Source organism: Acipenser ruthenus, chromosome 55, assembly GCF_902713425.1.
Source record: "Acipenser ruthenus chromosome 55, fAciRut3.2 maternal haplotype, whole genome shotgun sequence".
Classification (NCBI taxonomy): domain Eukaryota; kingdom Metazoa; phylum Chordata; class Actinopteri; order Acipenseriformes; family Acipenseridae; genus Acipenser; species Acipenser ruthenus.
Window position 1 is genome coordinate 6,828,350 of NC_081243.1, and position 21,491 is coordinate 6,849,840.

Genomic DNA, 21,491 nt, shown 5'->3' on the forward strand with positions numbered 1-21,491 from the left:
CACGCCACGGCGCCCGGCGTGAGCGAGAGCGGCTAGAAGGCAATTCAAATCCCCTTGTCTGAAATGAGAGCGAGAGTACTCGTGCAGTTCTCCACTGACGTGGCAGCTTTTAATGCCGATTGCATTAAAAGCATTGCCGGGTCCCTGCTGTAGCGGTAAAACACTGTGACCAGATGAATGAATTGAAAAAGTGTTACGTGAAACACATGTGAATCCTAGTTTTCCGTGCTGCGAATTTAAAAAAAAAAAAAAAAAAAAAAAAAAAAAAAAAGCAGCACTATAAGAATGCCAAAAAATAAAGAAGGTTGCGTTGGCGAGTATTAAGCCCCCCCTCCTCTGAGGTGCCAGCAGCATTCCGCACCGGCAGACGGAACGGGACTCTGGTCATGCTGCACTTATTTTGCTGCCAGAGACTGAATCACGCGTCGGCCGCCGGATAAAACCGAAAGCTGGCTCGTTGGTCTAGGGTATGATTCTCGCTTTGGGTGCGAGAGGTCCCGGGTTCAAATCCCGGACGAGCCCGTTTTTTTTTTTTAATTGTTTTGTACTATACTGTTTTCGATCCGTAAACCATTAAGCTCAGCAGGCAGTTTTGACTTAGACGCTTTGCAACTAAATGCGTTGCCATAGTGGCAGGGGAGCGTGTGCCTTCCTCGTTAGTATAGTGGTCAGTATCCCCGCCTGTCACGCGGGAGACCGGGGTTCAATTCCCCGACGGGGAGATTTTTTTTTTTTTTTTTACTGATTGAAGGCAGGTGCGTGTGGCTGTAATTGTATACATAAAGTAAAAAAGAAGGTTGCATTGGCCGGGAATCGAACCCGGGCCTCCCGCGTGGCAGGCGAGAATTCTACCACTGAACCACCAATGCTTGCTTGACGTTTGCTTGAGGTTTGCTTGAGGTAGGTAATGTATTAGCAGACATCTAGTGCAGTGTGAAAAGATGAATTAACCCGTTCTAGTGCTAGATTGTACATGTACACAAACAATTGTACCTACAAAATGCCCATCTGTTACACTAGTTTTGTGGTTGTTTTAAAACTACATACCAAAAAAAAAAAAAAAAAAACAAGCACATGCGTTACCAAAATAAACAGTGCTGTATAAACTACAGAAACTCGATGCTGAATGGTTTTATAGTCTGTTACGTCAGAATTGTGTTTAATGCATAAGCAGTTGCTTTGCAGACTCAACAAAGACTGCAGTCCTCGTTTAACCATTGTGCAATCAGCCCTTGGTCGCTGTGATATTGTTGTTCATGGAATTTGAGCGTGCGTATCGGCAATGCATAGTAATTGGAAAAGTGTAATACAAAAGAATTAAAAACGGGCTCGTCCGGGATTTGAACCCGGGACCTCTCGCACCCTAAGCGAGAATCATACCCCTAGACCAACGAGCCAGCGCCTGCCACTGTTGTGGTCCCCCGAGTTTCCAAAGAAGTGCAGACCTAGCTGTTCTGTTAGATGGGAGACGTTTTTCTATTGGGTGTACCTGTCGAGACCACTGTAATTTTGCCGTGTCTCCGAGCTGTGTGCTGTTGCCTGTTTGGGCCGTCTGACTTCTTTAACTGGCGGCTAGCATTTCTATGTTCATCGAGAAGCGGTCGCTATAAATGAGGAAAGTAGTTTAGGTGGGATTTCGTTTTGATATGTTTGGAATGGATCAGTTAGTCAGCATGTACTTCAAAAAATAAATAGAAAAAAAAGGAGGCTGGGTTTCGTTGTTTTGCAAAGGATGCACTGCAACATCCGCTCACAGGAGCAGTCCCACTACTGGTGCGACACGGGGGTTTTGACCTGCTCCGTTCCCGACCTGGGCGGTTCACCCCTCCTTAGACGACCTGGCATTCACGAGCTCCCCCAGAAATGCCATGTCGATGCCGTGCTAAGTGCGGACTCCCGATCGGCACAGCCAGTTGCAGCACAGAGCTCCCGTGCTCAAGCGATCCGCCAGCCTCAACCTGCCCCTGTAGCTGGCATTACAGACACACGCCACGGCGCCCGGCGTGAGCGAGAGCGGCTAGAAGGCAATTCAAATCCCCTTGTCTGAAATGAGAGCGAGAGTACTCGTGCAGTTCTCCACTGACGTGGCAGCTTTTAATGCCGATTGCATTAAAAGCATTGCCGGGTCCTGCTGTAGCGGTAAAACACTGTGACCAGATGAATGAATTGAAAAAGTGTTACGTGAAACACATGTGAATCCTAGTTTTCGTGCTGCGAATTTAAAAAAAAAAAAAAAAAAAAAAAAAAAAAAAAAAAGCAGCACTATAAGAATGCCAAAAAATAAAGAAGGTTGCGTTGGCGAGTATTAAGCCCCCCCTCCTCTGAGGTGCCAGCAGCATTCCGCACCGGCAGACGGAACGGGACTCTGGTCATGCTGCACTTATTTTGCTGCCAGAGACTGAATCACGCGTCGGCCGCCGGATAAAACCGAAAGCTGGCTCGTTGGTCTAGGGGTATGATTCTCGCTTTGGGTGCGAGAGGTCCCGGGTTCAAATCCCGGACGAGCCCGTTTTTTTTTTTTTTAATTGTTTTGTACTATACTGTTTTCGATCCGTAAACCATTAAGCTCAGCAGGCAGTTTTGACTTAGACGCTTTGCAACTAAATGCGTTGCCATAGTGGCAGGGAGCGTGTGCCTTCCTCGTTAGTATAGTGGTCAGTATCCCCGCCTGTCACGCGGGAGACCGGGGTTCAATTCCCCGACGGGGAGATTTTTTTTTTTTTTTTTACTGATTGAAGGCAGGTGCGTGTGGCTGTAATTGTATACATAAAGTAAAAAAGAAGGTTGCATTGGCCGGGAATCGAACCCGGGCCTCCCGCGTGGCAGGCGAGAATTCTACCACTGAACCACCAATGCTTGCTTGACGTTTGCTTGAGGTTTGCTTGAGGTAGGTAATGTATTAGCAGCATCTAGTGCAGTGTGAAAAGATGAATTAACCCGTTCTAGTGCTAGATTGTACATGTACACAAACAATTGTACCTACAAAATGCCCATCTGTTACACTAGTTTTGTGGTTGTTTTAAACTACATACCAAAAAAAAAAAAAAAAAACAAGCACATGCGTTACCAAAATAAACAGTGCTGTATAAACTACAGAAACTCGATGCTGAATGGTTTTATAGTCTGTTACGTCAGAATTGTGTTTAATGCATAAGCAGTTGCTTTGCAGACTCAACAAAGACTGCAGTCCTCGTTTAACCATTGTGCAATCAGCCCTTGGTCGCTGTGATATTGTTGTTCATGGAATTTGAGCGTGCGTATCGGCAATGCATAGTAATTGGAAAAGTGTAATACAAAAGAATTAAAAACGGGCTCGTCCGGGATTTGAACCCGGGACCTCTCGCACCCTAAGCGAGAATCATACCCCTAGACCAACGAGCCAGCGCCTGCCACTGTTGTGGTCCCCCGAGTTTCCAAAGAAGTGCAGACCTAGCTGTTCTGTTAGATGGGAGACGTTTTTCTATTGGGTGTACCTGTCGAGACCACTGTAATTTTGCCGTGTCTCCGAGCTGTGTGCTGTTGCCTGTTTGGGCCGTCTGACTTCTTTAACTGGCGGCTAGCATTTCTATGTTCATCGAGAAGCGGTCGCTATAAATGAGGAAAGTAGTTTAGGTGGGATTTCGTTTTGATATGTTTGGAATGGATCAGTTAGTCAGCATGTACTTCAAAAAATAAATAGAAAAAAAAGGAGGCTGGGTTTCGTTGTTTTGCAAAGGATGCACTGCAACATCCGCTCACAGGAGCAGTCCCACTACTGGTGCGACACGGGGGTTTTGACCTGCTCCGTTCCCGACCTGGGCCGGTTCACCCCTCCTTAGACGACCTGGCATTCACGAGCTCCCCCAGAAATGCCATGTCGATGCCGTGCTAAGTGCGGACTCCCGATCGGCACAGCCAGTTGCAGCACAGAGCTCCCGTGCTCAAGCGATCCGCCAGCCTCAACCTGCCCCTGTAGCTGGCATTACAGACACACGCCACGGCGCCCGGCGTGAGCGAGAGCGGCTAGAAGGCAATTCAAATCCCCTTGTCTGAAATGAGAGCGAGAGTACTCGTGCAGTTCTCCACTGACGTGGCAGCTTTTAATGCCGATTGCATTAAAAGCATTGCCGGGTCCTGCTGTAGCGGTAAAACACTGTGACCAGATGAATGAATTGAAAAAGTGTTACGTGAAACACATGTGAATCCTAGTTTTCGTGCTGCGAATTTAAAAAAAAAAAAAAAAAAAAAAAAAAAAAAAAAGCAGCACTATAAGAATGCCAAAAAATAAAGAAGGTTGCGTTGGCGAGTATTAAGCCCCCCCTCCTCTGAGGTGCCAGCAGCATTCCGCACCGGCAGACGGAACGGGACTCTGGTCATGCTGCACTTATTTTGCTGCCAGAGACTGAATCACGCGTCGGCCGCCGGATAAAACCGAAAGCTGGCTCGTTGGTCTAGGGGTATGATTCTCGCTTTGGGTGCGAGAGGTCCCGGGTTCAAATCCCGGACGAGCCCGTTTTTTTTTTTTTAATTGTTTTGTACTATACTGTTTTCGATCCGTAAACCATTAAGCTCAGCAGGCAGTTTTGACTTAGACGCTTTGCAACTAAATGCGTTGCCATAGTGGCAGGGAGCGTGTGCCTTCCTCGTTAGTATAGTGGTCAGTATCCCCGCCTGTCACGCGGGAGACCGGGGTTCAATTCCCCGACGGGGAGATTTTTTTTTTTTTTTTACTGATTGAAGGCAGGTGCGTGTGGCTGTAATTGTATACATAAAGTAAAAAAGAAGGTTGCATTGGCCGGGAATCGAACCCGGGCCTCCCGCGTGGCAGGCGAGAATTCTACCACTGAACCACCAATGCTTGCTTGACGTTTGCTTGAGGTTTGCTTGAGGTAGGTAATGTATTAGCAGCATCTAGTGCAGTGTGAAAAGATGAATTAACCCGTTCTAGTGCTAGATTGTACATGTACACAAACAATTGTACCTACAAAATGCCCATCTGTTACACTAGTTTTGTGGTTGTTTTAAACTACATACCAAAAAAAAAAAAAAAAAACAAGCACATGCGTTACCAAAATAAACAGTGCTGTATAAACTACAGAAACTCGATGCTGAATGGTTTTATAGTCTGTTACGTCAGAATTGTGTTTAATGCATAAGCAGTTGCTTTGCAGACTCAACAAAGACTGCAGTCCTCGTTTAACCATTGTGCAATCAGCCCTTGGTCGCTGTGATATTGTTGTTCATGGAATTTGAGCGTGCGTATCGGCAATGCATAGTAATTGGAAAAGTGTAATACAAAAGAATTAAAAACGGGCTCGTCCGGGATTTGAACCCGGGACCTCTCGCACCCTAAGCGAGAATCATACCCCTAGACCAACGAGCCAGCGCCTGCCACTGTTGTGGTCCCCCGAGTTTCCAAAGAAGTGCAGACCTAGCTGTTCTGTTAGATGGGAGACGTTTTTCTATTGGGTGTACCTGTCGAGACCACTGTAATTTTGCCGTGTCTCCGAGCTGTGTGCTGTTGCCTGTTTGGGCCGTCTGACTTCTTTAACTGGCGGCTAGCATTTCTATGTTCATCGAGAAGCGGTCGCTATAAATGAGGAAAGTAGTTTAGGTGGGATTTCGTTTTGATATGTTTGGAATGGATCAGTTAGTCAGCATGTACTTCAAAAAATAAATAGAAAAAAAAGGAGGCTGGGTTTCGTTGTTTTGCAAAGGATGCACTGCAACATCCGCTCACAGGAGCAGTCCCACTACTGGTGCGACACGGGGGTTTTGACCTGCTCCGTTCCCGACCTGGGCCGGTTCACCCCTCCTTAGACGACCTGGCATTCACGAGCTCCCCCAGAAATGCCATGTCGATGCCGTGCTAAGTGCGGACTCCCGATCGGCACAGCCAGTTGCAGCACAGAGCTCCCGTGCTCAAGCGATCCGCCAGCCTCAACCTGCCCCTGTAGCTGGCATTACAGACACACGCCACGGCGCCCGGCGTGAGCGAGAGCGGCTAGAAGGCAATTCAAATCCCCTTGTCTGAAATGAGAGCGAGAGTACTCGTGCAGTTCTCCACTGACGTGGCAGCTTTTAATGCCGATTGCATTAAAAGCATTGCCGGGTCCTGCTGTAGCGGTAAAACACTGTGACCAGATGAATGAATTGAAAAAGTGTTACGTGAAACACATGTGAATCCTAGTTTTCGTGCTGCGAATTTAAAAAAAAAAAAAAAAAAAAAAAAAAAAAAAAAAGCAGCACTATAAGAATGCCAAAAAATAAAGAAGGTTGCGTTGGCGAGTATTAAGCCCCCCCTCCTCTGAGGTGCCAGCAGCATTCCGCACCGGCAGACGGAACGGGACTCTGGTCATGCTGCACTTATTTTGCTGCCAGAGACTGAATCACGCGTCGGCCGCCGGATAAAACCGAAAGCTGGCTCGTTGGTCTAGGGGTATGATTCTCGCTTTGGGTGCGAGAGGTCCCGGGTTCAAATCCCGGACGAGCCCGTTTTTTTTTTTTTAATTGTTTTGTACTATACTGTTTTCGATCCGTAAACCATTAAGCTCAGCAGGCAGTTTTGACTTAGACGCTTTGCAACTAAATGCGTTGCCATAGTGGCAGGGAGCGTGTGCCTTCCTCGTTAGTATAGTGGTCAGTATCCCCGCCTGTCACGCGGGAGACCGGGGTTCAATTCCCCGACGGGGAGATTTTTTTTTTTTTTTTACTGATTGAAGGCAGGTGCGTGTGGCTGTAATTGTATACATAAAGTAAAAAAGAAGGTTGCATTGGCCGGGAATCGAACCCGGGCCTCCCGCGTGGCAGGCGAGAATTCTACCACTGAACCACCAATGCTTGCTTGACGTTTGCTTGAGGTTTGCTTGAGGTAGGTAATGTATTAGCAGCATCTAGTGCAGTGTGAAAAGATGAATTAACCCGTTCTAGTGCTAGATTGTACATGTACACAAACAATTGTACCTACAAAATGCCCATCTGTTACACTAGTTTTGTGGTTGTTTTAAACTACATACCAAAAAAAAAAAAAAAAAACAAGCACATGCGTTACCAAAATAAACAGTGCTGTATAAACTACAGAAACTCGATGCTGAATGGTTTTATAGTCTGTTACGTCAGAATTGTGTTTAATGCATAAGCAGTTGCTTTGCAGACTCAACAAAGACTGCAGTCCTCGTTTAACCATTGTGCAATCAGCCCTTGGTCGCTGTGATATTGTTGTTCATGGAATTTGAGCGTGCGTATCGGCAATGCATAGTAATTGGAAAAGTGTAATACAAAAGAATTAAAAACGGGCTCGTCCGGGATTTGAACCCGGGACCTCTCGCACCCTAAGCGAGAATCATACCCCTAGACCAACGAGCCAGCGCCTGCCACTGTTGTGGTCCCCCGAGTTTCCAAAGAAGTGCAGACCTAGCTGTTCTGTTAGATGGGAGACGTTTTTCTATTGGGTGTACCTGTCGAGACCACTGTAATTTTGCCGTGTCTCCGAGCTGTGTGCTGTTGCCTGTTTGGGCCGTCTGACTTCTTTAACTGGCGGCTAGCATTTCTATGTTCATCGAGAAGCGGTCGCTATAAATGAGGAAAGTAGTTTAGGTGGGATTTCGTTTTGATATGTTTGGAATGGATCAGTTAGTCAGCATGTACTTCAAAAAATAAATAGAAAAAAAAGGAGGCTGGGTTTCGTTGTTTTGCAAAGGATGCACTGCAACATCCGCTCACAGGAGCAGTCCCACTACTGGTGCGACACGGGGGTTTTGACCTGCTCCGTTCCCGACCTGGGCCGGTTCACCCCTCCTTAGACGACCTGGCATTCACGAGCTCCCCCAGAAATGCCATGTCGATGCCGTGCTAAGTGCGGACTCCCGATCGGCACAGCCAGTTGCAGCACAGAGCTCCCGTGCTCAAGCGATCCGCCAGCCTCAACCTGCCCCTGTAGCTGGCATTACAGACACACGCCACGGCGCCCGGCGTGAGCGAGAGCGGCTAGAAGGCAATTCAAATCCCCTTGTCTGAAATGAGAGCGAGAGTACTCGTGCAGTTCTCCACTGACGTGGCAGCTTTTAATGCCGATTGCATTAAAAGCATTGCCGGGTCCTGCTGTAGCGGTAAAACACTGTGACCAGATGAATGAATTGAAAAAGTGTTACGTGAAACACATGTGAATCCTAGTTTTCGTGCTGCGAATTTAAAAAAAAAAAAAAAAAAAAAAAAAAAAAAAAAGCAGCACTATAAGAATGCCAAAAAATAAAGAAGGTTGCGTTGGCGAGTATTAAGCCCCCCCTCCTCTGAGGTGCCAGCAGCATTCCGCACCGGCAGACGGAACGGGACTCTGGTCATGCTGCACTTATTTTGCTGCCAGAGACTGAATCACGCGTCGGCCGCCGGATAAAACCGAAAGCTGGCTCGTTGGTCTAGGGGTATGATTCTCGCTTTGGGTGCGAGAGGTCCCGGGTTCAAATCCCGGACGAGCCCGTTTTTTTTTTTTTAATTGTTTTGTACTATACTGTTTTCGATCCGTAAACCATTAAGCTCAGCAGGCAGTTTTGACTTAGACGCTTTGCAACTAAATGCGTTGCCATAGTGGCAGGGAGCGTGTGCCTTCCTCGTTAGTATAGTGGTCAGTATCCCCGCCTGTCACGCGGGAGACCGGGGTTCAATTCCCCGACGGGGAGATTTTTTTTTTTTTTTTACTGATTGAAGGCAGGTGCGTGTGGCTGTAATTGTATACATAAAGTAAAAAAGAAGGTTGCATTGGCCGGGAATCGAACCCGGGCCTCCCGCGTGGCAGGCGAGAATTCTACCACTGAACCACCAATGCTTGCTTGACGTTTGCTTGAGGTTTGCTTGAGGTAGGTAATGTATTAGCAGCATCTAGTGCAGTGTGAAAAGATGAATTAACCCGTTCTAGTGCTAGATTGTACATGTACACAAACAATTGTACCTACAAAATGCCCATCTGTTACACTAGTTTTGTGGTTGTTTTAAACTACATACCAAAAAAAAAAAAAAAAAACAAGCACATGCGTTACCAAAATAAACAGTGCTGTATAAACTACAGAAACTCGATGCTGAATGGTTTTATAGTCTGTTACGTCAGAATTGTGTTTAATGCATAAGCAGTTGCTTTGCAGACTCAACAAAGACTGCAGTCCTCGTTTAACCATTGTGCAATCAGCCCTTGGTCGCTGTGATATTGTTGTTCATGGAATTTGAGCGTGCGTATCGGCAATGCATAGTAATTGGAAAAGTGTAATACAAAAGAATTAAAAACGGGCTCGTCCGGGATTTGAACCCGGGACCTCTCGCACCCTAAGCGAGAATCATACCCCTAGACCAACGAGCCAGCGCCTGCCACTGTTGTGGTCCCCCGAGTTTCCAAAGAAGTGCAGACCTAGCTGTTCTGTTAGATGGGAGACGTTTTTCTATTGGGTGTACCTGTCGAGACCACTGTAATTTTGCCGTGTCTCCGAGCTGTGTGCTGTTGCCTGTTTGGGCCGTCTGACTTCTTTAACTGGCGGCTAGCATTTCTATGTTCATCGAGAAGCGGTCGCTATAAATGAGGAAAGTAGTTTAGGTGGGATTTCGTTTTGATATGTTTGGAATGGATCAGTTAGTCAGCATGTACTTCAAAAAATAAATAGAAAAAAAAGGAGGCTGGGTTTCGTTGTTTTGCAAAGGATGCACTGCAACATCCGCTCACAGGAGCAGTCCCACTACTGGTGCGACACGGGGGTTTTGACCTGCTCCGTTCCCGACCTGGGCCGGTTCACCCCTCCTTAGACGACCTGGCATTCACGAGCTCCCCCAGAAATGCCATGTCGATGCCGTGCTAAGTGCGGACTCCCGATCGGCACAGCCAGTTGCAGCACAGAGCTCCCGTGCTCAAGCGATCCGCCAGCCTCAACCTGCCCCTGTAGCTGGCATTACAGACACACGCCACGGCGCCCGGCGTGAGCGAGAGCGGCTAGAAGGCAATTCAAATCCCCTTGTCTGAAATGAGAGCGAGAGTACTCGTGCAGTTCTCCACTGACGTGGCAGCTTTTAATGCCGATTGCATTAAAAGCATTGCCGGGTCCTGCTGTAGCGGTAAAACACTGTGACCAGATGAATGAATTGAAAAAGTGTTACGTGAAACACATGTGAATCCTAGTTTTCGTGCTGCGAATTTAAAAAAAAAAAAAAAAAAAAAAAAAAAAAAAAAAGCAGCACTATAAGAATGCCAAAAAATAAAGAAGGTTGCGTTGGCGAGTATTAAGCCCCCCCTCCTCTGAGGTGCCAGCAGCATTCCGCACCGGCAGACGGAACGGGACTCTGGTCATGCTGCACTTATTTTGCTGCCAGAGACTGAATCACGCGTCGGCCGCCGGATAAAACCGAAAGCTGGCTCGTTGGTCTAGGGGTATGATTCTCGCTTTGGGTGCGAGAGGTCCCGGGTTCAAATCCCGGACGAGCCCGTTTTTTTTTTTTTAATTGTTTTGTACTATACTGTTTTCGATCCGTAAACCATTAAGCTCAGCAGGCAGTTTTGACTTAGACGCTTTGCAACTAAATGCGTTGCCATAGTGGCAGGGAGCGTGTGCCTTCCTCGTTAGTATAGTGGTCAGTATCCCCGCCTGTCACGCGGGAGACCGGGGTTCAATTCCCCGACGGGGAGATTTTTTTTTTTTTTTTACTGATTGAAGGCAGGTGCGTGTGGCTGTAATTGTATACATAAAGTAAAAAAGAAGGTTGCATTGGCCGGGAATCGAACCCGGGCCTCCCGCGTGGCAGGCGAGAATTCTACCACTGAACCACCAATGCTTGCTTGACGTTTGCTTGAGGTTTGCTTGAGGTAGGTAATGTATTAGCAGCATCTAGTGCAGTGTGAAAAGATGAATTAACCCGTTCTAGTGCTAGATTGTACATGTACACAAACAATTGTACCTACAAAATGCCCATCTGTTACACTAGTTTTGTGGTTGTTTTAAACTACATACCAAAAAAAAAAAAAAAAAACAAGCACATGCGTTACCAAAATAAACAGTGCTGTATAAACTACAGAAACTCGATGCTGAATGGTTTTATAGTCTGTTACGTCAGAATTGTGTTTAATGCATAAGCAGTTGCTTTGCAGACTCAACAAAGACTGCAGTCCTCGTTTAACCATTGTGCAATCAGCCCTTGGTCGCTGTGATATTGTTGTTCATGGAATTTGAGCGTGCGTATCGGCAATGCATAGTAATTGGAAAAGTGTAATACAAAAGAATTAAAAACGGGCTCGTCCGGGATTTGAACCCGGGACCTCTCGCACCCTAAGCGAGAATCATACCCCTAGACCAACGAGCCAGCGCCTGCCACTGTTGTGGTCCCCCGAGTTTCCAAAGAAGTGCAGACCTAGCTGTTCTGTTAGATGGGAGACGTTTTTCTATTGGGTGTACCTGTCGAGACCACTGTAATTTTGCCGTGTCTCCGAGCTGTGTGCTGTTGCCTGTTTGGGCCGTCTGACTTCTTTAACTGGCGGCTAGCATTTCTATGTTCATCGAGAAGCGGTCGCTATAAATGAGGAAAGTAGTTTAGGTGGGATTTCGTTTTGATATGTTTGGAATGGATCAGTTAGTCAGCATGTACTTCAAAAAATAAATAGAAAAAAAAGGAGGCTGGGTTTCGTTGTTTTGCAAAGGATGCACTGCAACATCCGCTCACAGGAGCAGTCCCACTACTGGTGCGACACGGGGGTTTTGACCTGCTCCGTTCCCGACCTGGGCCGGTTCACCCCTCCTTAGACGACCTGGCATTCACGAGCTCCCCCAGAAATGCCATGTCGATGCCGTGCTAAGTGCGGACTCCCGATCGGCACAGCCAGTTGCAGCACAGAGCTCCCGTGCTCAAGCGATCCGCCAGCCTCAACCTGCCCCTGTAGCTGGCATTACAGACACACGCCACGGCGCCCGGCGTGAGCGAGAGCGGCTAGAAGGCAATTCAAATCCCCTTGTCTGAAATGAGAGCGAGAGTACTCGTGCAGTTCTCCACTGACGTGGCAGCTTTTAATGCCGATTGCATTAAAAGCATTGCCGGGTCCTGCTGTAGCGGTAAAACACTGTGACCAGATGAATGAATTGAAAAAGTGTTACGTGAAACACATGTGAATCCTAGTTTTCGTGCTGCGAATTTAAAAAAAAAAAAAAAAAAAAAAAAAAAAAAAAAGCAGCACTATAAGAATGCCAAAAAATAAAGAAGGTTGCGTTGGCGAGTATTAAGCCCCCCCTCCTCTGAGGTGCCAGCAGCATTCCGCACCGGCAGACGGAACGGGACTCTGGTCATGCTGCACTTATTTTGCTGCCAGAGACTGAATCACGCGTCGGCCGCCGGATAAAACCGAAAGCTGGCTCGTTGGTCTAGGGGTATGATTCTCGCTTTGGGTGCGAGAGGTCCCGGGTTCAAATCCCGGACGAGCCCGTTTTTTTTTTTTTAATTGTTTTGTACTATACTGTTTTCGATCCGTAAACCATTAAGCTCAGCAGGCAGTTTTGACTTAGACGCTTTGCAACTAAATGCGTTGCCATAGTGGCAGGGAGCGTGTGCCTTCCTCGTTAGTATAGTGGTCAGTATCCCCGCCTGTCACGCGGGAGACCGGGGTTCAATTCCCCGACGGGGAGATTTTTTTTTTTTTTTTACTGATTGAAGGCAGGTGCGTGTGGCTGTAATTGTATACATAAAGTAAAAAAGAAGGTTGCATTGGCCGGGAATCGAACCCGGGCCTCCCGCGTGGCAGGCGAGAATTCTACCACTGAACCACCAATGCTTGCTTGACGTTTGCTTGAGGTTTGCTTGAGGTAGGTAATGTATTAGCAGCATCTAGTGCAGTGTGAAAAGATGAATTAACCCGTTCTAGTGCTAGATTGTACATGTACACAAACAATTGTACCTACAAAATGCCCATCTGTTACACTAGTTTTGTGGTTGTTTTAAACTACATACCAAAAAAAAAAAAAAAAAACAAGCACATGCGTTACCAAAATAAACAGTGCTGTATAAACTACAGAAACTCGATGCTGAATGGTTTTATAGTCTGTTACGTCAGAATTGTGTTTAATGCATAAGCAGTTGCTTTGCAGACTCAACAAAGACTGCAGTCCTCGTTTAACCATTGTGCAATCAGCCCTTGGTCGCTGTGATATTGTTGTTCATGGAATTTGAGCGTGCGTATCGGCAATGCATAGTAATTGGAAAAGTGTAATACAAAAGAATTAAAAACGGGCTCGTCCGGGATTTGAACCCGGGACCTCTCGCACCCTAAGCGAGAATCATACCCCTAGACCAACGAGCCAGCGCCTGCCACTGTTGTGGTCCCCCGAGTTTCCAAAGAAGTGCAGACCTAGCTGTTCTGTTAGATGGGAGACGTTTTTCTATTGGGTGTACCTGTCGAGACCACTGTAATTTTGCCGTGTCTCCGAGCTGTGTGCTGTTGCCTGTTTGGGCCGTCTGACTTCTTTAACTGGCGGCTAGCATTTCTATGTTCATCGAGAAGCGGTCGCTATAAATGAGGAAAGTAGTTTAGGTGGGATTTCGTTTTGATATGTTTGGAATGGATCAGTTAGTCAGCATGTACTTCAAAAAATAAATAGAAAAAAAAGGAGGCTGGGTTTCGTTGTTTTGCAAAGGATGCACTGCAACATCCGCTCACAGGAGCAGTCCCACTACTGGTGCGACACGGGGGTTTTGACCTGCTCCGTTCCCGACCTGGGCCGGTTCACCCCTCCTTAGACGACCTGGCATTCACGAGCTCCCCCAGAAATGCCATGTCGATGCCGTGCTAAGTGCGGACTCCCGATCGGCACAGCCAGTTGCAGCACAGAGCTCCCGTGCTCAAGCGATCCGCCAGCCTCAACCTGCCCCTGTAGCTGGCATTACAGACACACGCCACGGCGCCCGGCGTGAGCGAGAGCGGCTAGAAGGCAATTCAAATCCCCTTGTCTGAAATGAGAGCGAGAGTACTCGTGCAGTTCTCCACTGACGTGGCAGCTTTTAATGCCGATTGCATTAAAAGCATTGCCGGGTCCTGCTGTAGCGGTAAAACACTGTGACCAGATGAATGAATTGAAAAAGTGTTACGTGAAACACATGTGAATCCTAGTTTTCGTGCTGCGAATTTAAAAAAAAAAAAAAAAAAAAAAAAAAAAAAAAAAGCAGCACTATAAGAATGCCAAAAAATAAAGAAGGTTGCGTTGGCGAGTATTAAGCCCCCCCTCCTCTGAGGTGCCAGCAGCATTCCGCACCGGCAGACGGAACGGGACTCTGGTCATGCTGCACTTATTTTGCTGCCAGAGACTGAATCACGCGTCGGCCGCCGGATAAAACCGAAAGCTGGCTCGTTGGTCTAGGGGTATGATTCTCGCTTTGGGTGCGAGAGGTCCCGGGTTCAAATCCCGGACGAGCCCGTTTTTTTTTTTTTAATTGTTTTGTACTATACTGTTTTCGATCCGTAAACCATTAAGCTCAGCAGGCAGTTTTGACTTAGACGCTTTGCAACTAAATGCGTTGCCATAGTGGCAGGGAGCGTGTGCCTTCCTCGTTAGTATAGTGGTCAGTATCCCCGCCTGTCACGCGGGAGACCGGGGTTCAATTCCCCGACGGGGAGATTTTTTTTTTTTTTTTACTGATTGAAGGCAGGTGCGTGTGGCTGTAATTGTATACATAAAGTAAAAAAGAAGGTTGCATTGGCCGGGAATCGAACCCGGGCCTCCCGCGTGGCAGGCGAGAATTCTACCACTGAACCACCAATGCTTGCTTGACGTTTGCTTGAGGTTTGCTTGAGGTAGGTAATGTATTAGCAGCATCTAGTGCAGTGTGAAAAGATGAATTAACCCGTTCTAGTGCTAGATTGTACATGTACACAAACAATTGTACCTACAAAATGCCCATCTGTTACACTAGTTTTGTGGTTGTTTTAAACTACATACCAAAAAAAAAAAAAAAAAACAAGCACATGCGTTACCAAAATAAACAGTGCTGTATAAACTACAGAAACTCGATGCTGAATGGTTTTATAGTCTGTTACGTCAGAATTGTGTTTAATGCATAAGCAGTTGCTTTGCAGACTCAACAAAGACTGCAGTCCTCGTTTAACCATTGTGCAATCAGCCCTTGGTCGCTGTGATATTGTTGTTCATGGAATTTGAGCGTGCGTATCGGCAATGCATAGTAATTGGAAAAGTGTAATACAAAAGAATTAAAAACGGGCTCGTCCGGGATTTGAACCCGGGACCTCTCGCACCCTAAGCGAGAATCATACCCCTAGACCAACGAGCCAGCGCCTGCCACTGTTGTGGTCCCCCGAGTTTCCAAAGAAGTGCAGACCTAGCTGTTCTGTTAGATGGGAGACGTTTTTCTATTGGGTGTACCTGTCGAGACCACTGTAATTTTGCCGTGTCTCCGAGCTGTGTGCTGTTGCCTGTTTGGGCCGTCTGACTTCTTTAACTGGCGGCTAGCATTTCTATGTTCATCGAGAAGCGGTCGCTATAAATGAGGAAAGTAGTTTAGGTGGGATTTCGTTTTGATATGTTTGGAATGGATCAGTTAGTCAGCATGTACTTCAAAAAATAAATAGAAAAAAAAGGAGGCTGGGTTTCGTTGTTTTGCAAAGGATGCACTGCAACATCCGCTCACAGGAGCAGTCCCACTACTGGTGCGACACGGGGGTTTTGACCTGCTCCGTTCCCGACCTGGGCCGGTTCACCCCTCCTTAGACGACCTGGCATTCACGAGCTCCCCCAGAAATGCCATGTCGATGCCGTGCTAAGTGCGGACTCCCGATCGGCACAGCCAGTTGCAGCACAGAGCTCCCGTGCTCAAGCGATCCGCCAGCCTCAACCTGCCCCTGTAGCTGGCATTACAGACACACGCCACGGCGCCCGGCGTGAGCGAGAGCGGCTAGAAGGCAATTCAAATCCCCTTGTCTGAAATGAGAGCGAGAGTACTCGTGCAGTTCTCCACTGACGTGGCAGCTTTTAATGCCGATTGCATTAAAAGCATTGCCGGGTCCTGCTGTAGCGGTAAAACACTGTGACCAGATGAATGAATTGAAAAAGTGTTACGTGAAACACATGTGAATCCTAGTTTTCGTGCTGCGAATTTAAAAAAAAAAAAAAAAAAAAAAAAAAAAAAAAAAAGCAGCACTATAAGAATGCCAAAAAATAAAGAAGGTTGCGTTGGCGAGTATTAAGCCCCCCCTCCTCTGAGGTGCCAGCAGCATTCCGCACCGGCAGACGGAACGGGACTCTGGTCATGCTGCACTTATTTTGCTGCCAGAGACTGAATCACGCGTCGGCCGCCGGATAAAACCGAAAGCTGGCTCGTTGGTCTAGGGGTATGATTCTCGCTTTGGGTGCGAGAGGTCCCGGGTTCAAATCCCGGACGAGCCTGTTTTTAATTCTTTTCTATTACACTTTTCCAATTACTGTGCATTGCCGATACGCACGCTTAGATTCCATGAACAACAATATCACAGCGACCGAGGGCTGATTGCACAATGGTTAAACGAGGACTGCAGTCTTTGTTGAGTCTGCAAAGCTGTTGCTGTGACACGCCTTGTAATATGGAATATATTGAAACCGAATTGTCTGCTTGTGTAACACCTAGCCAATAAGGAGTAACTAAAACGTCACGCAAGCATTGGTGGTTCAGTGGTAGAATTCTCCCCTGCCACGCGGGAGGCCCGGGTTCGATTCCCGGCCAATGCAACCTTCTTTTTCTTTTTTACTTTATGTATAGAATAACAGCAGCACGCACCTGCCTTCAATCAGTAAAAAAAAAAAAATCTCCCCGGCGGGGAATTGAACCCCGGTCTCCCGCGTGACAGGCGGGGATACTGACCACTATACTAACGAGGAAGTGGTCCCCTCCCCTCCCTGACTATCACAGCTCCACACTGGCCTGACCCAGCTGCACCTCCCCTCCCTGACTATCACAGCTCCACACTGGCCTGTCCCAGCTGCACCTCCCCTCCCCGACTATCACAGCTCCACACTGGCCTGTCCGAGCTGCACCTCCCCTCCCTGACTATCACAGCTCCACAGTGGCCTGTCCCAGCTGCACCTCCCCTCCCTGACTATCACAGCTCCACACTGGCCTGCCCCAGCTGCACCTCCCCTCCCTGACTATCACAGCTCCACACTGGCCTGTCCCAACTGCACCTCACCTGCCTGACTATCACAGCTCCACACTGGCCTGTCCCGACTGCACCTCCCCTCCCTGACTATCACAGCTCCACACTGGCCTGTCCCAGCTGCACCTCCCCTCCCTGACTATCACAGCTTCACACTGGCCTGTCCCAGCTGCACCTCCCCTCCCTTACTATCACAGCTCCAAACTGGCCTGTCCCGACTGCACCTCTCTCCCTGTCTATCACAGCTCCACAATGGCCTGTCCCAGATGCACCTCCCCTCCCTGACTATCACAGCTCCACACTGGCCTGTCCCAGCTGCACCTCCCCTCCCTGACTATAACAGCTGCACACTGGCCTGTCCCGACTGCACCTCCCCTCCCTGACTATCACAGCTCCACACTGGCCTGTCCCAGCTGCACCTCCCCTCCCTGACTATCACAGCTCCACACTGGCCTGTCCCCACTGCACCTCCCCTGCCTGACTATCACAGCTCCACACTGGCCTGTCCCAGCTGCACCTCCCCTCCCTGACTATCACAGCTCCACACTGGCCTGTCCCAGCTGCACCTCCCCTCCCTGACTATCACAGCTCCAAACTGGCCTGTCCCGACTGCACCTCCCTCCCTGACTATCACAGCTCCACACTGGCCTGTCCCAGCTGCACCTCCCCTCCCTGACTATAACAGCTGCACACTGGCCTGTCTTAGCTGCACCTCCCCTCCCTGACTATAACAGCTGCACACTGGCCTGTCCCGACTGCACCTCCCCTCCCTGACTATCATAGCTCCACACTGGCCTGTCCCAGCTGCACCTCCCCTCCCTGACTATCACAGCTCCAAACTGGCCTGTCCCAGCTGCACCTCCCCTCCCTGACTATCACAGCTCTACACTGGCCTGTGCCGAGTACACCTCCCCTCCGTGACTATCACAGCTCCACACTGGCCTTTCCCAGATTCACCTCCCCTCCCTGACTATCACAGCTCCACACTGGCCTGTCCCGGCTGCACCTCCCCTCCCTGACTATCACAGCTCCACACTGGCCTGTCCCAACTGCACCTCCCCTCCCTGACTATCACAGCTCCACACTGGCCTGTCCCGACTGCACCTCCCCTCCCTGACTATCACAGCTCCACACTGGCCTGTCCCAGCTGCACCTCCCCTCCCTGACTATGACAGCTCCACACTGGCCTGTCCCGACTGCACCTCCCCTCCCTGACTATCACAGCTCCACACTGGCCTGTCCCAGCTGCCCCTCCCCTCCCTGACTATCACAGCTCCACACTGGCCTGTCCCGACTGCACCTCCCCTGCCTGACTATCACAGCCCCACACTGGCCTGTCCCGACTGCACCTCCTCTCCCTGACTATCCCAGCTCCACACTGGCCTGTCCTAGCTGCACCTCCCCTCCCTGACTATCACAGCTGCACACTGGCCTGTCCCGACTGCACCTCCCCTCCCTGACTATCACAGCTCCACACTGGCCTGTCCCAGCTGCACCTCCCCTCCTTGACTATCACAGCTGCACACTGGCCTGTCCCAACTGCACCTCCCCTCCCTGACTATCACAGCTCCACACTGGCCTGTCCCAGGTGCACCTCCCCTCCCTGACTATCACAGCTCCACACTGGCCTGTCCCAGCAGCACCTCCCCTCCCTGACTATCACAGCTCCACACTGGCCTGTCCCAGCTGCACCTCCCCTCCCTGACTATTACAGCTCCACACTGGCCTGTCCCGACTGCACCTCCCCTCCCTGACTATCACAGCTCCACACTGGCCTGTCCCAGCTGCACCTCCCCTCCCTGACTATCACAGCTCCACACTGGCCTGTCCCAGCTGCACCTCCCCTCCCTGACTATCACAGCTCCACACTGGCCTGTCCCGACTGCAACTACCTCCCTGACTATCACAGCTCCACACTGGCCTGTCCAAGCTGCACCTCCCCTCCCTGACTATCACAGCTCCACATTGGCCTGTCCCAACTGCACCTCCCCTCCCTGACTATCACAGCTCCACACTGGCCTGTCCCAGCTGTACCTCCCCTCCCTGACTATCACAGCTCTACACTGGCCTGTCCCAGCTGCAACTCCCCTCCCTGACTATCACAGCTGCACACTAGCCTGTCCCAGCTGCACCTCCCCTCCCTGAATATCAGAGCTCCACACTGGCCTGTCCCAGCTGCACCTCCCCTCCCTGAATATCACAGCTCCACACTGGCCTGTCCCGACTGCACCTCCCCTCCCTGACTATCACAGCTCCACACTGGCCTGTCCCAGCTGCACCCACCCTCCCTGACTATCACAGCTCCACACTGTCCTGTCCAAGCTGAAACTCCCCTCCTTTACTATCACAGCTCCAAACTGGCCTGTACCGACTGCACCGCCTTCCCTGACTATCACAGCTCCACACTGGCCTGTCCCAGCTGCACCTCCCCTCCCTGAATATCACAGCTCCACACTGGCATGTCCCAGCTGCACCACCCCTCCCTGACTATCACAGTTGCACACTGGCCTGTCCCGACTGCACCTCCCCTCCCTGATTATCACAGCTCCACACTGGCCTGTCCCAGCTGCACCACCCCTCCCTGACTATCACAGCTCCACACTGGCCTGTCCCGACTGCACCTCCCCTCCCTGACTATCACAGCTCCACACTGGCCTGTCCCAGATTCACCTCCCCTCCCTGACTATCACAGCTCCACACTGGCCTGTCCCAGCTGCACCTCCCCTCCCTGACTATCACAGCTCCACACTGGCCTATTATCCACACTGGCCCTGACTATTGTTCTGTCTGTCAATCCCAAATGTTACAAGCCTTTAAATAAAAGTATATTATTTACGCTACTATTATGTACAGTTCTAAATGAATTCCTGTTATGGCTACTATCCTTACCAAATCCAGGTAAGAGCAACCATGTTTGTATAATGCAAGGCAGGATCTTTTCCCTCCTAAGGATTTTTGGTAATAGAGAATTGTTAACAGTTGTTAAGTTGTTCCAAGAAAGAACATTTTACTTTGTGTCCTTATTAATAAACACTATTTGCATTTCTGTAAAGTCTGTTTGCAGTTTATTTTTAAACTGAGAATTAAAACACAAATACATAAGCTATATTCACATTTCATTTAACACTACTTAAATCAAAATGGCGAAATACTGTGATACTCCAAGTTGACTAGAAATTGGCCTTTACAAACTGGATTTAAAATAAAAAGGGTAAAAAATAATTATTTTTATTATAAAAACTATTCACAATAACACTTGCAGAGGTGATGAGAAGAGAACCCTTGCTAAAACCTGAGTGCACTGTACAATGCATGTTTGAAAGCCTTTTCAGGAAATTGACAATGAAAAGGAGCAGTTGTGGTATGTAAAGGTCTTAAAACCTACATTTAGGCATTTCTGTTGTTTGCTACACTTAATGCTTCTAAATAAAGATCAAGTCCGAAACAGCTGCTCGTTCTCAAAGGGTCAATGTTGACTTGAAGGAAAGGAACCAGTGTGTCCTGCAATGAAACTGGGGGCTCTGATTCACGGCAGGCTCCAGGTCCTTTCCAATCAATTCCATAGTTATCAAAATCCATCTAGTAAAACAGGGAGGCAATCAATTTAACATGTTAATTATATATATAAGGTAACCTTTATTTGTATCGCTGAAGAAAAGGAAAGTACCATATCAGAGTTCCAAGTCTCACAGGAAGTGGGATTTCCGCTGCTGTAGTTTGACAGTAGCCCTTGAATCCATAGCTGCTGTGGGGATTTCATGTGCTCCGAGGATAGAGGATGTCGGTCCCACCCCCGGCGAAACATATCAAGGTGCATGTTCAGTCTTGGAATCATCATGTAGTGAAGACAAATCATGGTGAAGTTCATCATCTGGGTCAAGTGCCTGTATTGCCTGCAAGTACTGCAAGACAGCATAATAATTGCTGGTAACTGTGTACCAGACATCACGCCACAGCCTCTCAATGCGCTGGTTGTGCACACTTCGACCTGTGATATGGCTTCCTCTGTCTACAAAAAATTAGAAATAAACAAACAGTTTAAAATGCTAGTGTTTTAACGAAGGCAAAACCAACTTACTTTAAACAAAATATTTACATAGGATTCTAAATTCTGCCTTAGTATGAAATTATTTTGTCATTTATTTTAATTATAAAATACTTAATATTTACTTATTAAATACAAGACACTAAACAGTATGCAAATTCAATAAATTTAACTGAATAAATGCACTTTATTTTTCCATTACTGTTCTGTAATAATTTACCCAACATAAATAAAATTAAACTTATGAGGGAAAAGCACCTGGTCCATGACGAGGATGCTCCAGCATAAATCGAGCCACTTCAATGTTTTCAAGGCCTTTGT

General features: G+C 48.3%; 34 non-coding genes across 34 annotated transcripts; 18 read left to right on the forward strand and 16 right to left on the reverse strand.

Annotated features, from left to right (window-relative positions):
• Positions 1-451: 451 nt before the first annotated feature.
• trnap-ugg (transfer RNA proline (anticodon UGG)) lies at positions 452-522 on the forward strand. Its single transcript has one exon. It is a non-coding gene; the product is annotated as a tRNA-Pro (tRNA).
• Positions 523-650: 128 nt separating this feature from the next.
• trnad-guc (transfer RNA aspartic acid (anticodon GUC)) lies at positions 651-722 on the forward strand. The gene has a single exon. It is a non-coding gene; the product is annotated as a tRNA-Asp (tRNA).
• Positions 723-798: 76 nt separating this feature from the next.
• On the reverse strand, positions 799-869 carry trnag-gcc (transfer RNA glycine (anticodon GCC)). Its single transcript has one exon. It is a non-coding gene; the product is annotated as a tRNA-Gly (tRNA).
• A 456-nt stretch (positions 870-1,325) lies between these two features.
• trnap-agg (transfer RNA proline (anticodon AGG)) lies at positions 1,326-1,397 on the reverse strand. Its single transcript has one exon. It is a non-coding gene; the product is annotated as a tRNA-Pro (tRNA).
• A 1,039-nt stretch (positions 1,398-2,436) lies between these two features.
• trnap-ugg (transfer RNA proline (anticodon UGG)) lies at positions 2,437-2,508 on the forward strand. Its single transcript has one exon. It is a non-coding gene; the product is annotated as a tRNA-Pro (tRNA).
• Positions 2,509-2,637: 129 nt separating this feature from the next.
• Positions 2,638-2,709, forward strand: trnad-guc (transfer RNA aspartic acid (anticodon GUC)). Its single transcript has one exon. It is a non-coding gene; the product is annotated as a tRNA-Asp (tRNA).
• A 76-nt stretch (positions 2,710-2,785) lies between these two features.
• Positions 2,786-2,856, reverse strand: trnag-gcc (transfer RNA glycine (anticodon GCC)). Its single transcript has one exon. It is a non-coding gene; the product is annotated as a tRNA-Gly (tRNA).
• A 453-nt stretch (positions 2,857-3,309) lies between these two features.
• trnap-agg (transfer RNA proline (anticodon AGG)) lies at positions 3,310-3,381 on the reverse strand. The gene has a single exon. It is a non-coding gene; the product is annotated as a tRNA-Pro (tRNA).
• A 1,038-nt stretch (positions 3,382-4,419) lies between these two features.
• On the forward strand, positions 4,420-4,491 carry trnap-ugg (transfer RNA proline (anticodon UGG)). Its single transcript has one exon. It is a non-coding gene; the product is annotated as a tRNA-Pro (tRNA).
• A 128-nt stretch (positions 4,492-4,619) lies between these two features.
• trnad-guc (transfer RNA aspartic acid (anticodon GUC)) lies at positions 4,620-4,691 on the forward strand. Its single transcript has one exon. It is a non-coding gene; the product is annotated as a tRNA-Asp (tRNA).
• Positions 4,692-4,766: 75 nt separating this feature from the next.
• On the reverse strand, positions 4,767-4,837 carry trnag-gcc (transfer RNA glycine (anticodon GCC)). The gene has a single exon. It is a non-coding gene; the product is annotated as a tRNA-Gly (tRNA).
• Positions 4,838-5,290: 453 nt separating this feature from the next.
• Positions 5,291-5,362, reverse strand: trnap-agg (transfer RNA proline (anticodon AGG)). The gene has a single exon. It is a non-coding gene; the product is annotated as a tRNA-Pro (tRNA).
• Positions 5,363-6,401: 1,039 nt separating this feature from the next.
• trnap-ugg (transfer RNA proline (anticodon UGG)) lies at positions 6,402-6,473 on the forward strand. The gene has a single exon. It is a non-coding gene; the product is annotated as a tRNA-Pro (tRNA).
• A 128-nt stretch (positions 6,474-6,601) lies between these two features.
• trnad-guc (transfer RNA aspartic acid (anticodon GUC)) lies at positions 6,602-6,673 on the forward strand. The gene has a single exon. It is a non-coding gene; the product is annotated as a tRNA-Asp (tRNA).
• Positions 6,674-6,748: 75 nt separating this feature from the next.
• On the reverse strand, positions 6,749-6,819 carry trnag-gcc (transfer RNA glycine (anticodon GCC)). The gene has a single exon. It is a non-coding gene; the product is annotated as a tRNA-Gly (tRNA).
• Positions 6,820-7,272: 453 nt separating this feature from the next.
• Positions 7,273-7,344, reverse strand: trnap-agg (transfer RNA proline (anticodon AGG)). The gene has a single exon. It is a non-coding gene; the product is annotated as a tRNA-Pro (tRNA).
• A 1,038-nt stretch (positions 7,345-8,382) lies between these two features.
• On the forward strand, positions 8,383-8,454 carry trnap-ugg (transfer RNA proline (anticodon UGG)). Its single transcript has one exon. It is a non-coding gene; the product is annotated as a tRNA-Pro (tRNA).
• A 128-nt stretch (positions 8,455-8,582) lies between these two features.
• On the forward strand, positions 8,583-8,654 carry trnad-guc (transfer RNA aspartic acid (anticodon GUC)). The gene has a single exon. It is a non-coding gene; the product is annotated as a tRNA-Asp (tRNA).
• Positions 8,655-8,729: 75 nt separating this feature from the next.
• On the reverse strand, positions 8,730-8,800 carry trnag-gcc (transfer RNA glycine (anticodon GCC)). The gene has a single exon. It is a non-coding gene; the product is annotated as a tRNA-Gly (tRNA).
• A 453-nt stretch (positions 8,801-9,253) lies between these two features.
• Positions 9,254-9,325, reverse strand: trnap-agg (transfer RNA proline (anticodon AGG)). Its single transcript has one exon. It is a non-coding gene; the product is annotated as a tRNA-Pro (tRNA).
• Positions 9,326-10,364: 1,039 nt separating this feature from the next.
• On the forward strand, positions 10,365-10,436 carry trnap-ugg (transfer RNA proline (anticodon UGG)). The gene has a single exon. It is a non-coding gene; the product is annotated as a tRNA-Pro (tRNA).
• Positions 10,437-10,564: 128 nt separating this feature from the next.
• Positions 10,565-10,636, forward strand: trnad-guc (transfer RNA aspartic acid (anticodon GUC)). The gene has a single exon. It is a non-coding gene; the product is annotated as a tRNA-Asp (tRNA).
• Positions 10,637-10,711: 75 nt separating this feature from the next.
• On the reverse strand, positions 10,712-10,782 carry trnag-gcc (transfer RNA glycine (anticodon GCC)). The gene has a single exon. It is a non-coding gene; the product is annotated as a tRNA-Gly (tRNA).
• A 453-nt stretch (positions 10,783-11,235) lies between these two features.
• On the reverse strand, positions 11,236-11,307 carry trnap-agg (transfer RNA proline (anticodon AGG)). The gene has a single exon. It is a non-coding gene; the product is annotated as a tRNA-Pro (tRNA).
• Positions 11,308-12,345: 1,038 nt separating this feature from the next.
• trnap-ugg (transfer RNA proline (anticodon UGG)) lies at positions 12,346-12,417 on the forward strand. The gene has a single exon. It is a non-coding gene; the product is annotated as a tRNA-Pro (tRNA).
• A 128-nt stretch (positions 12,418-12,545) lies between these two features.
• trnad-guc (transfer RNA aspartic acid (anticodon GUC)) lies at positions 12,546-12,617 on the forward strand. The gene has a single exon. It is a non-coding gene; the product is annotated as a tRNA-Asp (tRNA).
• A 75-nt stretch (positions 12,618-12,692) lies between these two features.
• Positions 12,693-12,763, reverse strand: trnag-gcc (transfer RNA glycine (anticodon GCC)). Its single transcript has one exon. It is a non-coding gene; the product is annotated as a tRNA-Gly (tRNA).
• A 453-nt stretch (positions 12,764-13,216) lies between these two features.
• On the reverse strand, positions 13,217-13,288 carry trnap-agg (transfer RNA proline (anticodon AGG)). The gene has a single exon. It is a non-coding gene; the product is annotated as a tRNA-Pro (tRNA).
• Positions 13,289-14,327: 1,039 nt separating this feature from the next.
• trnap-ugg (transfer RNA proline (anticodon UGG)) lies at positions 14,328-14,399 on the forward strand. The gene has a single exon. It is a non-coding gene; the product is annotated as a tRNA-Pro (tRNA).
• Positions 14,400-14,527: 128 nt separating this feature from the next.
• On the forward strand, positions 14,528-14,599 carry trnad-guc (transfer RNA aspartic acid (anticodon GUC)). The gene has a single exon. It is a non-coding gene; the product is annotated as a tRNA-Asp (tRNA).
• Positions 14,600-14,674: 75 nt separating this feature from the next.
• On the reverse strand, positions 14,675-14,745 carry trnag-gcc (transfer RNA glycine (anticodon GCC)). The gene has a single exon. It is a non-coding gene; the product is annotated as a tRNA-Gly (tRNA).
• Positions 14,746-15,198: 453 nt separating this feature from the next.
• Positions 15,199-15,270, reverse strand: trnap-agg (transfer RNA proline (anticodon AGG)). The gene has a single exon. It is a non-coding gene; the product is annotated as a tRNA-Pro (tRNA).
• Positions 15,271-16,310: 1,040 nt separating this feature from the next.
• trnap-ugg (transfer RNA proline (anticodon UGG)) lies at positions 16,311-16,382 on the forward strand. Its single transcript has one exon. It is a non-coding gene; the product is annotated as a tRNA-Pro (tRNA).
• Positions 16,383-16,629: 247 nt separating this feature from the next.
• trnag-gcc (transfer RNA glycine (anticodon GCC)) lies at positions 16,630-16,700 on the forward strand. Its single transcript has one exon. It is a non-coding gene; the product is annotated as a tRNA-Gly (tRNA).
• The last annotated feature ends 4,791 nt before the right edge of the window (positions 16,701-21,491 follow it).